Below are 10,411 nucleotides of genomic sequence, written 5' to 3'. Positions count from 1 at the left end.
ATGCGCAGTGTCACAGTAACGGGCGCCGCCATGTTGTACGGCACGCATGCGCAGTGTTACAGTAACGGGCGCCGCCATGTTGTACGACACGCATGCGCAGTGTTACAGTTGTGGGCGCCGCCATGTTGTACGGCACGCATGCGCAGTGTCACAGTAGTGGGCGCAGCCATGTTGTACGGCACGCATGCGCAGTGTCACAGTAGTGGGCGCCGCCATGTTGTACGGCACGCATGCGCAGTGTCACAGTAGTGGGCGCCGCCATGTTGTACGGCACGCATGCGCAGTGGCAGCACGATGGGCGCCGCCATGTTGCACGGCACGCATGCGCAGTGGCTACAATATAGGCGCCGCCATGTTGTACGGCACGCATGCGCAGTGGTAGCACGATGGGCGCCGCCATGTTGTACGGCACGCATGCGCAGTGGCTCCCCCGCTCAGCGACCGCCAGCCAATCAACCCCCCCAGAGCGGCCGTAGGGCGGGCCCTGCAGCGAGCGCTCCCATTGGCTGGGATCCCTGTGATCGGGATGAATGGGGCGGGGACTCAGTGCTGCCGCGTCGTGGCCGCGTTGTGGTACTGCAGCCCGGGGCGGGACGGGACGGCCCCCAGGGGCGGGCGAGCCGGGCGGCGCCGGGTGGTGAGCGGGGGAGTTCGAGGAGCGGCTCGATTCGCTCGGATCCGCTCGGCTTCAGTCGTTTCCGCGCGGCGCCGTTCGGGACGGCTGGGCTCTGCTCTTCGCTGTCTTTCCACCCGCCGCCGGCTGCGACCAAACGAGGTGCGGGCTGGGGCTGGGAGAGGGACAGCGCCCCCGTGTCCCCCCAGATCGTGAACGGCTCGATCGGAGCCGGGCTCGGGCGAGTCAGAGGCGCCTGGAGAGGCGCGGGGGAGCGCTCTATGGTCGGCGGCGCCGCTCCGGGCTCGCTGTTCGTGAGCCGCGGCCCTCCCGGGGCCGGCTCGGGCTCAGGGGCGGTCGGGGCCTTCGGGGCTGCGTCTGCGCTCGGCGTGCGGCCCCGCGGGGGAGATCCCCGCTCGGGAGGGGGAGGAGGGAGGGGGGGAAGGGAAGGAGGGGAGAGAGGGGGAAATCAGGGGGGAGTATGGGGCACAATGGGAAGAGAAGGGGGGAAAGAAGGAGGTGGGGAGGAGGGGAAGAGAGGAAGGAACGGAAAGGGAGGTTTGGAAATCCCTTTTGTATTGTCGGTCTAGAGAGGGCGGGGGGGGGTCGCTTTTTTGGGGTGTCGTGTGCGGTGGCGAGAGCTGCAGGGGCAGGGGGGGTTCATTTCAAGCACGGTTACTTGGAGTACTTTGCCCTAACAGCTCGTTCCTTTTGCTCTGTCAGCAGAGAGAACCTGGCAGAAGTGTTGGCAATGAGAGAGCCCCTGCGGGATCCTGACCCCTCCCCAGGGAGAGTTGGGGAAGCGGCGTGGCGGTGCCCTCCAGGCCAGCAGCGTTTGGGTACGTGGCTTTTTTGGGACTCGTCTTTGCTAATTGCCATCGATTGAGTTGACGATGTGAGCTGGAGCGTTCTCTGTGTCGAGGTAGCGTGTGACGGCACCGCGTTTAAGTCCATGCCAGATCGAGACGACAGTACTAGGGTGCGATGTGCTTCGCCAGCCGAACCTGTGCGAAGGGAAGCGTTGCTCTCAATGTGGGGAACAAAATTGTTCTTTGCACCGGCAACAAAAAGGGAGCTGCGAAGTAACCCCAAGAGGGGTTATGCGAGAGCGTGCTAAAGGAGCCAGTGTCGCTGTTGAGCTGCCTTCAGAGTGTCTTTTCAAGTTTCCCTGTTGTACACCGACTCCTTGTTAACTTTACAGCTGCTCTGAAAAAAGCTCCCAAACCCAGCAAGCAAAACCAGCCCCACAAACGACAGAGGCAGCTCTGCCAAGCTGGCTGGGTTTCCAAGCTCTACAAGCGTGGTTGTGGGAGCAGAACGATCTCTGTAAAATCCACAACCTCGAAGCGTGCCTCGTGTCTTCCTGGTGTCTCACTCCGGTGCCCGAGGCAGTGAGCACACTTACAGACAGGCACCTGCCTGCCTTCTTCACACCGATGATCCCCCACACACTACCAGTTTCACCCTCGTCAAAACTGCAAGTGTTTGCTTCCTATCGGCTTTGATTGCTGTTTTCACAGGTTCACGAGGCAAACCTGGTGTGTGAAGAAATATTGCAGTGTAGGAGTGAAGCCGGCGACTGGCCACTGACTGTGCCGAAGTCTCTCAATGTCTCAGGTAGATGCCGGCGCGGATGGGCGTGTGTGTGATTGTAGGAGGGAGGTCTTGTCGCTCTCCGCTCTCTTGATAGGTGGAGAGGAGTGGGACCGGTTGCTTTTGTGCGGCTGCTCAGCCTCAAACCTACACTTGGTTCTGTTCTTGTTATGCTTGACGTGCGGGTGGGGGTGAGCTCCGTCTGAGGCACGGCACACAGGCAGTGCCGTGCGGCCTCCGTGGCCTCGCTTCGCCTCCAGGCATCTTGTCCTCTGGAGGCCAAACCAGGCCTTCCTACCAATATTGCGTGCCTGAACTAAACCAAAATTCCTCACCCGATCGCTGCCCCTCTCTGCTGGGCTGAGTCCCTTTCCTGCAGAGGCTTTGGTGACAGGTGCTTGCTGAACGGGTGCCGATGTGTGTGTCTGGAAGAGCTGCCTCGCTGTCGCACCTCTCACCTCCACGCTTGTGTTTCTCAGGCCTGTAGTCTGGGCTAAGCTCGAGTTGCGTGCAGTGGCGTGGTTTCTGCCAGCCGGTGCGTTGCAGGCCACAGAAGAGGCATGCCGGGGGGAGGCTTCTGTGCCTCTGGAGGAGGATAAATAGCAGGGTGCCCGGGCTGCTTTTCTACACTGGGCTGTCACGCGGTGTCACGATCCACTGGTAAGCGGACACGTGATGGTTCTTTTCATTTATGATTTCAGAGTGCAAATAATTCAAAGAGAGTTCTTGGAGTCAAATTTCGATCTAAACTGGCACTTTATTAATTGTGCCCATAAAGCGACTTACGATAGAAAGAGACAGAGAACAAGAAAAGAGATGGGGAGAAGAGGGAAGGAAAAGGGGTTCATAGCTACCACCATGGGTCCACAAATGTCCAGCGTCTCTGGGATTCCTGGTCCAGAAGGCATTCCGTTGTTTCAGTCTTTGATGGAGGTGATCCCACGGTGGAGGGGTCTTCTTCTTTCTTGGTCTTCTGTTACCCCCTAATTCAGCTGCTCCAGAGCTGTCTGTTGTGCTAGTCAAAACACCCGTGACCCACCTTTGCCTGTGGAGATGTGCCAATCTCCACCTAGCAGGCCACACATGCCAAGAGAGGAGTGTCTGCAGGTTTCCTCCCCTTGTGCATCCTTCTGGCGGTGGTGGTCGACCTGGGGTATCCTGATGAAGGCCAGTAGTCATCATCACCTTGTGCGCATGCTCTGTTGGCTATGGGTCTGTTGTAAGTCCTGTCATTAATCTTCCTGTCTTTTCCTCCTTGCTTCACAGATCTTTCACAATGGTAGGGAGCAGGGAGGCCTGAAGACAGGTACAAAACATTTTTGAGATAAGGAGGCAGGTACAGGTAGTTAGGTACAAAGCAGTCGTTCTGTACCAGCTCTGGCCGTTTTTCTGAGGCCTGCATTTCTGTTTTATACAGTCAAGTTCTGAGGCTAAAAATGAGAAAATATTGAGACAGAAATCAATCCTTTGACCGACTCTTACACGCGGGCGTGAGTTAGAACATCTTAGTGTAACGAGTTTGCACTGGGTAAGACTCAGTTTGGTTTCGTTTCTCTTTTTGACCAAGTACGTCTAATAGAGTAACTATTGAAATGAATCCTGTTCTCTCTGGACTTTTCCAAAACTTGGTCCAATGACACTGCTTTCCATCTGGTGAGTCCTCCCGTTCCTTGTGGTTTCCTTTCGGGGGGGACGAGTGAAACCTTTGGCCATTCTTTTGAAGGAGATTCTCTTCTCGGCTTGCTTTGGGTGGGCTGTAGAGCAGGGGCTGCGGGGGATGGAAGGTCAGAGAAGGAAACATGGGTGAAGGAGGAAATTGCTTTTGGCCCAGGGTCGAGGGCCACCTCGTCTCGTCGCCCTGCTAACATTCCTTTCTGTGCGTTCCCTCTCACAGGTCTCTCTCCTCAGCGCCACGTGGGAAGTGGATTCCTCTCCTTCTCCTGCCTGTGCCCTCTGTCCTGGTCATGCTGCCGCTACCTTTGCTGCGTGACCAGGAAGAGTGTGTCCGTCTCGGAGGACCCTTTGGACTCTTCTGCCCAGGCACAGGGAAGCTGGAGGAACCCTGTGTAAACCGGTGTTGTCCACATTAAAGCTTTCAATTGGTTGCCGGCTGCCATACGCGTTTTGCTTTTTCGGTGTTGGAAACGAAGAAAGAAGAAGGTGGCGGAGGCCATTCGGGTTGCGTGGTGATGGCGCCGCGAGCCAAGGTCTGGCACAGAGTGCCGCGCTGTACAGCGCAGCCTCCAAGTTGGCAGTCCCCTTGTGTCAGACTGGAATTTGGTGTCCTTTCCTGCAGCGGGTCAGTTCTTCTTTTCTAGCCTGCCCATATTTCACAGCCGCAGTGCCTCCCGTTGGAATGGCGTCCATTGTCCGGAGACGGCGTGCGGGAGCAGGGGAAAGCTGCTGCCTTTCCCCTGGAAGCGCCACCTCTCCCTTTCATCCGCCGCTCGGAGGGAGAGCGATGCAGGGCAGTGAGGTTTCCCGGCCGCAGAGGGCTCTGAGAGCGGCCCCTCGGCAGGAAGAGTGGAGCCCGCGGCCGCCGCTGTGCCCGTGAGCGCAGCTCTGCTCGCCGCGGGGCTGCCCGTGCGCCGCGGAACCGGAGTGAAGCGCCAGCGCCTCGCTGGGGGTGGCCCGGGGGAAGGCAGGCACGGTCTGCAGCGGGGGAGGGTTGTGCGGGCAGCGCCGCGGGAGCTGCTGCTCCGGCCGATTCGGCTCCCGTCGGGGTCAAACCCGCAACGGGAGAAAACGGTAAAAACGGGAACGACGGCAAAAAGAGCTTCACTGCTGCCGTGCCGTGGCCGCCTAGCGGTACTGCAGCCCGGGACGGGAGGGTGGGGGGGGCGCACGGGGTCCATATCATCGACCGTACAAGGGCAATCTGGGCAAATTGGCGTAAAAGAGCAAATTGAACGTATAAGGGAAAACTGGGCCAATTGGCATAAACGGTGAAAATAACAGTATAAGGGCAAATTGACCGTATAAGGCAAGCTGGGAAAATTGTTCATAAAATGGCAAATCTACCATATAAGGCAAACAGGGCAAATTGCCGCATAAGGACAAATACACCGCAAAAGAGCAAATAAGCCACAAAAGGGCAAACAAACCATGTAAGGGGCCAATTGCAATAAAAGGGCAAATTGAAAAATAAAAGGTCAAATTGACCATTGGCGAATGGGGCCAAATGCCATCAAAGGGCAAGCTTACCATAAAAGGGCAAATTGATGATATGAGGGCAAACTTGGCCAATTGCCATAAAAGGCCAGATTGACCGTTAAAAAGGAAATTGAGACTATGAGGGCAAACTGGGGCAATTGCCGTCACAGGGCAACTTGACCATAAAAGGGCCCAACCCAATCAGAACACGGCACAAGCAAAGTAGGATCCAGAGGCGACCAATCAGAACACGGTAAGTACAGCCAATCAGAAGACAGCCCTGGCTAAGTGGCATCGAGAGGCGACCAATCAGAGCGCAGTAAACACAGCCAATCAAAAGACAGCCCTGGCTAAGTGGCATCGAGAGGCGACTAATCAGAGCGCAGTAAGCACAGCCAATCAGAAGACAGCACTGGCTAAGTGGTATCGAGAGATGACCAATCAGAGCGCAGTAAGCACAGCCAATCAGAAGACAGCCCTGGCTAAGTGGCATCGAGAGGCGACCAATCAGAGCGCGGAACTTACAGCCTATCAGAACATGGCACAAGCAAGGTGGTATCAAGAAACGACTAATCAGAGAGCGGTTCGTGTAGCCAATCAGAAGACAGCGCTGGCAAAGAAGCATCGATAAGCGACCAGTCAGAGCGCGGAACGCACAGCCAATCAGAACATGGTACAGGCAAAGTGGCATCAAGAAAGCACCAATCAGAGTGCGGTTCCCTCAGCCAGTCAGAAGACAGCGCTGGCAAACTTGTGTCCAGAAGTGACCGATCAGAGCGCGGTAAACACAGCCAATCAGAACATGGCACAGGCAAAGTGGAATCCAGAAAGAACCAATCAGAGCACGAAATTCACAGCCCCTCGATGCCCAAAGACATGAATGGGGTGTACCAAGTGCTGCCGCGCCGTGGCCGCGGAGCGGTACTGCAGCCCGGGGCGGGGGAACGGGACGGCCCCCAGGGGCGGGCGAGCCGGGCGGCGCGGGGCGGGGAGCGGAGAGCCGGGCGGGGAGCGTGGCGGTTCCAAGAGCGGCTCGGATCCGCTCGGCTGCTGTCGGCTCCGCGCGGCGCCGTTCGGGACGGCTCGGCTCTGCTCTTCGCTGCCCTTCCGCCCCCGTCTCCGCATGTTTCTGCAGCGCTCGGCTCGGTGCGGCTGCGCTCGGCTGCCCCTGGCCAGGGCCCCGCACAGAGCGCTCCAATTGGCTGTGCTGCGCGTCACTCAGCGAGCCGCGGCCAATCAGCGCCGGGAGAGAGCCTGAGGGGCGGGCCGAGGCGGAGCGCGGGCGGATGGTTCCTCTCCGCACGGGGCTCGGGTGCAGCCCGCCCTCGCTGCCCGCCGGGGCCCGCGGCCGCGCCGGCACCGCTCGGGAGCGGCTCGAACGGGGCCGGGCTCGGGTGAGTCAGAGGCGCCCGGAGAGGCGCGGGGGAGCGCTCTATGGTCGGCGGCGCCGCTCCGGGCTCGCTGTTCGTGAGCCGCGGCCCTCCCGGGGCCGGCTCGGGCTCAGGGGCGGTCGGGGCCTTCGGGGCTGCGTCTGCGCTCGGCGTGCGGCCCCGCGGGGGAGATCCCCGCTCGGGAGGGGGAGGAGGGAGGGGGGGAAGGGAAGGAGGGGTGAGAGGGGGAAATCAGGGGGGAGTATGGGGCAAAATGGGAAGTAAAGGGGGGAAAGAAGGAGGTGGGGAGTAGGGGAAGAGGGGAAGGAGCGGAAAGGGAGGTTTGGAAAGCGCTTTTGTGTTGTCGGTCTAGAGAGAGTGGGGGAGGTCGCCCTTTTGGAGTGTCGTGCGCAGTGGCGAGAGCTGCAGGGGCGGGGGGGTCATTTCAAGCACGGTTACGTGGAGTCTTTTGCCCTAACAGCTCGTTCCTTTTGCTTTGATACAGGATTATGGGGAGGAGGGGACTGAGTGCCCGTGGGTTGAAATCAGGGGAGCCCACAAGAAGGCTGATATTGTGATGGAGTCTGTTGCAGACCACCCAGCCAAGAAGAAGCAGCTGATGAGCTCTTCTATAAACAACTGGGGATAGTCTCAAGATCGCTACCTCTGGTCCTCGTGGCAGACTTCAATCTTCCAGATATCTGCTGGAAGTATAATACAGCGGAGAGGAAGCAGATTCCTGGAGTGCGTGGAAGACAACTTCCTCACACAGCTGGTGAGTGAACTGACAAGGGAAGGTGCCCTCGTGGACCTGCTGTTCATGAACAGAGAAGGCCTGTGGGAAATGTGGTAGGAGGACGCCTGGGACAAAGCGATCACGGGATGATAGGGTTTTCAGTTCTAGGTGAGGTGAAGAGGGAGATTAGCAGAACAGTCACATTAAACTTCCAGAGGGCAGACTTTGGACTGTTCAGAAGGCTGGTTGGCAAGGTCCCATGGGAGACAGTCCTTAAGGGCAAGGGAGCCCACGGGGGCCGGGAGCCCTTCAAAAAGGAAATCCTAACAGCTCAGCAGCAAGCCATCGCCATGCTCTGGAAAAGGAGGAAAAGTCAGGGGAGAAAAACAGGTTGGTTGACTAGGGAGATCTTGAGAGACATCAAAAAGAAGAGGAGGGTCTATGAGCTTTGGAAGAAAGGACAGGCATCTTGGGTGAACTACAGGGAGGAAGTGAGATCGTGCAGAGAAAAAATGAGGAGGGCTAAGGCCCAACTAGAAATCAAATTGGCTAAGTCTGTGAAAGATAACAGAAAATCTTTCTATAAATACATTAACAATAAGAAGGAGGACTAGGGAGAATATTCAGTTCCTATTGGATGTAGAAGGGACAACAGTGACAGGAGATGAGGGCAAGGCTGAGGTACTTAGTGCCTTCTTTGCCTCAGTCTTTAATAGTAAGGAAGTAAGTGCCCTCTGTACTCAGCACTGGTGAGACCGCTCCTCGAATCCTGTGTTCAGTTCTGGGCCCCTCACCCCAAGAAGGATGTTGAGGCTCTGGAACGAGTCCAGAGAAGAGCAATGAGGCTGGTGAGGGGGCTGGAGAGCAGGTCTTATGAGGAGCGGCTGAGAGAGCTGGGGTTGCTTAGCCTGGAGAAGAGGAGGCTGAGGGGTGACCTCATTGCTCTCTACAACTGTCTGAAAGGAGGTTGTAGAGAGGAGGGTGCTGGCCTCTGGAAAAAAATTTTCACAGAAAGGGTCATTGGGCACTGGTAGAGGCTGCCCAGGGAGGGGGTTGAGTCACCTTCCCTGGAGGGGCTTAAGGGACTGGTAAAGGAGGTGCTGAGGGACATGGTTTAGTGATTGATGGGAATGATTGGACTCGATGGCCCAGTGGGTCCTTTCCAACTTAGTGATTCTATGATTCTTTTTGCTTTGTCAGCAGAGACAATCTGACAGAAGTGTTGGCAATGAGAGAGCCCCTGTGGGATCCCGACCCCTCCTCAGGGAGAGGGGGAGAAGTGACGTGGCGGTGCCCTCCAGGCCAGCAGCTTTCAGGTACGTGGCTTTCTTGGGTCTCATTCCTCTTTGTTAATCACTGTTGATTGAGTTGATGGCACTAGCTGGAGTGTTCTCCACTTTGGGTTAGTATGTGACGGCATTGCGTTTAGCGAACGCTGGATCGAGACAACAATACTAGGGTGCCAGGGGCTTCACCAGCCGAACCTGTGCACGCCACACAGCATGAACATGCCACACACATGCCAGGCCCATGCCACACACATGCAATTCACCCCCCATGCATGTTGTGCTGCCCCCATGCACATGCCAAGCTAGTGCCACAACCACCCCATGCACATGCTTCGAACATGCAAGCGGCATGCCACAGAGCCCTTGTACACATCACAACATGTCACACAGGCCATGTGCATGTTATGTGCATGCTGTGTACATGCCATCTGCAGGCAATGCATATGCTAGCATGCACCATGAAGATGACACACCAGCCACGCACATGCCACGCACACACCTTGCACACACAAGCAACATATCACATACAACACACATGTATTGCACATGCAGGCAACATGCCACGCATGCCATGCATGTGTTGTGTACATGCCACACACTCCACACACACGCCACTGCTTCCATGCACATTCCAGGCTCATGCCACAACAGTCAAGCACATGTCACGCACATGCCTTCCACATGCAGGCAGCATGCCACGCATGCCACACACTCCATGCGTATGTTATGTACGGGCCGTGTACATACCATACACGTGCCATGCATATGCTAGCACATACCATGAAGATGACATGCCAGCCACACTGCAAGCACGCTGCACACACGCGAAGAGGGAAAGGAGAAGAAGGGGAGCTTTGGAAAGCGCTTTTATGTTGTTAGTGTAGAGAGTGCCAGGAGGGAGGTGGCTTCTTTGATTCTCTTCTACAACCAGGCTTCTTTGCATTTAAAACCCTTCTGCGTCACAGGGTTTATAACGGTGCAACATCCGTTACGCTTGCTGCAGATCCTCTTGGTTCAGACATTTCTCTGTTTCCAGTTACACAGAATACCTGTTCAGCCTTCTCATCTATTTTGAGGCTTAACATCTTTTTAGACTTCTTTTTAGTGTTTGTGTTAAACTATGTCCCGTAACAGTGGTACGGAAGGGGAGTTGTTGCGTTTTTAACAGTAACTGTAGAGTTAAGGTACCTCAAGTACCTTGGGGAAATGCAGACGCACTTCTTAGAGGTCCCTCATCTTTGCAGAGCGCTGTGGAGGCTTCCCATCTCTCTCATACACTCGCGGCGGAAGAAGAGGAGGGTGCCCATGGGTGAAACGGAAGCGGTTGCCATTCAGGTGAGAGGAGAAACGTCCGCTTTGCAGCTCTGAGTGAGGGTGACGTTTGTGATGCTGACTCCTGGTTCGGGAAGCAGCTTCCGGCTCCTCCATTTGTTTCTCTGTGGATGGGGGCTCGGTGTATCGGCCCGGCTTCTGTGCCAGTGATGTGGTCATGTCGTTGACCACATAGTCGTTCATCGTGCGTGGGGGTGGGGGGCTTTTTCAGTTTTTGTACTTAAGCTCTGATTGTCACCTGTAACTGGACAAATGACTCTGTTAGCATCGTGATGATATTCCAAGGTGGCATTAAAAATTCCTTAACGTATCGTGCACGTCTCTC

General features: G+C 56.4%; 1 long non-coding RNA gene across 1 annotated transcript; it reads left to right on the top strand.

Annotated features, from left to right (window-relative positions):
• The first annotated feature begins 621 nt into the window (after positions 1-621).
• LOC138731267 (uncharacterized) lies at positions 622-4,294 on the top strand. The gene is made up of 4 exons (XR_011339147.1): positions 622-775; positions 1,337-1,452; positions 2,134-2,230; positions 4,101-4,294. It is a non-coding gene; the product is annotated as an uncharacterized lncRNA (long non-coding RNA).
• The last annotated feature ends 6,117 nt before the right edge of the window (positions 4,295-10,411 follow it).

Source organism: Phaenicophaeus curvirostris, chromosome 26 (genome assembly GCF_032191515.1).
Source record: "Phaenicophaeus curvirostris isolate KB17595 chromosome 26, BPBGC_Pcur_1.0, whole genome shotgun sequence".
NCBI classification, from domain to species: domain Eukaryota; kingdom Metazoa; phylum Chordata; class Aves; order Cuculiformes; family Cuculidae; genus Phaenicophaeus; species Phaenicophaeus curvirostris.
Note: the sequence above shows the minus strand (reverse complement) of the source record. Positions and strands in the feature narration are given on the sequence as shown.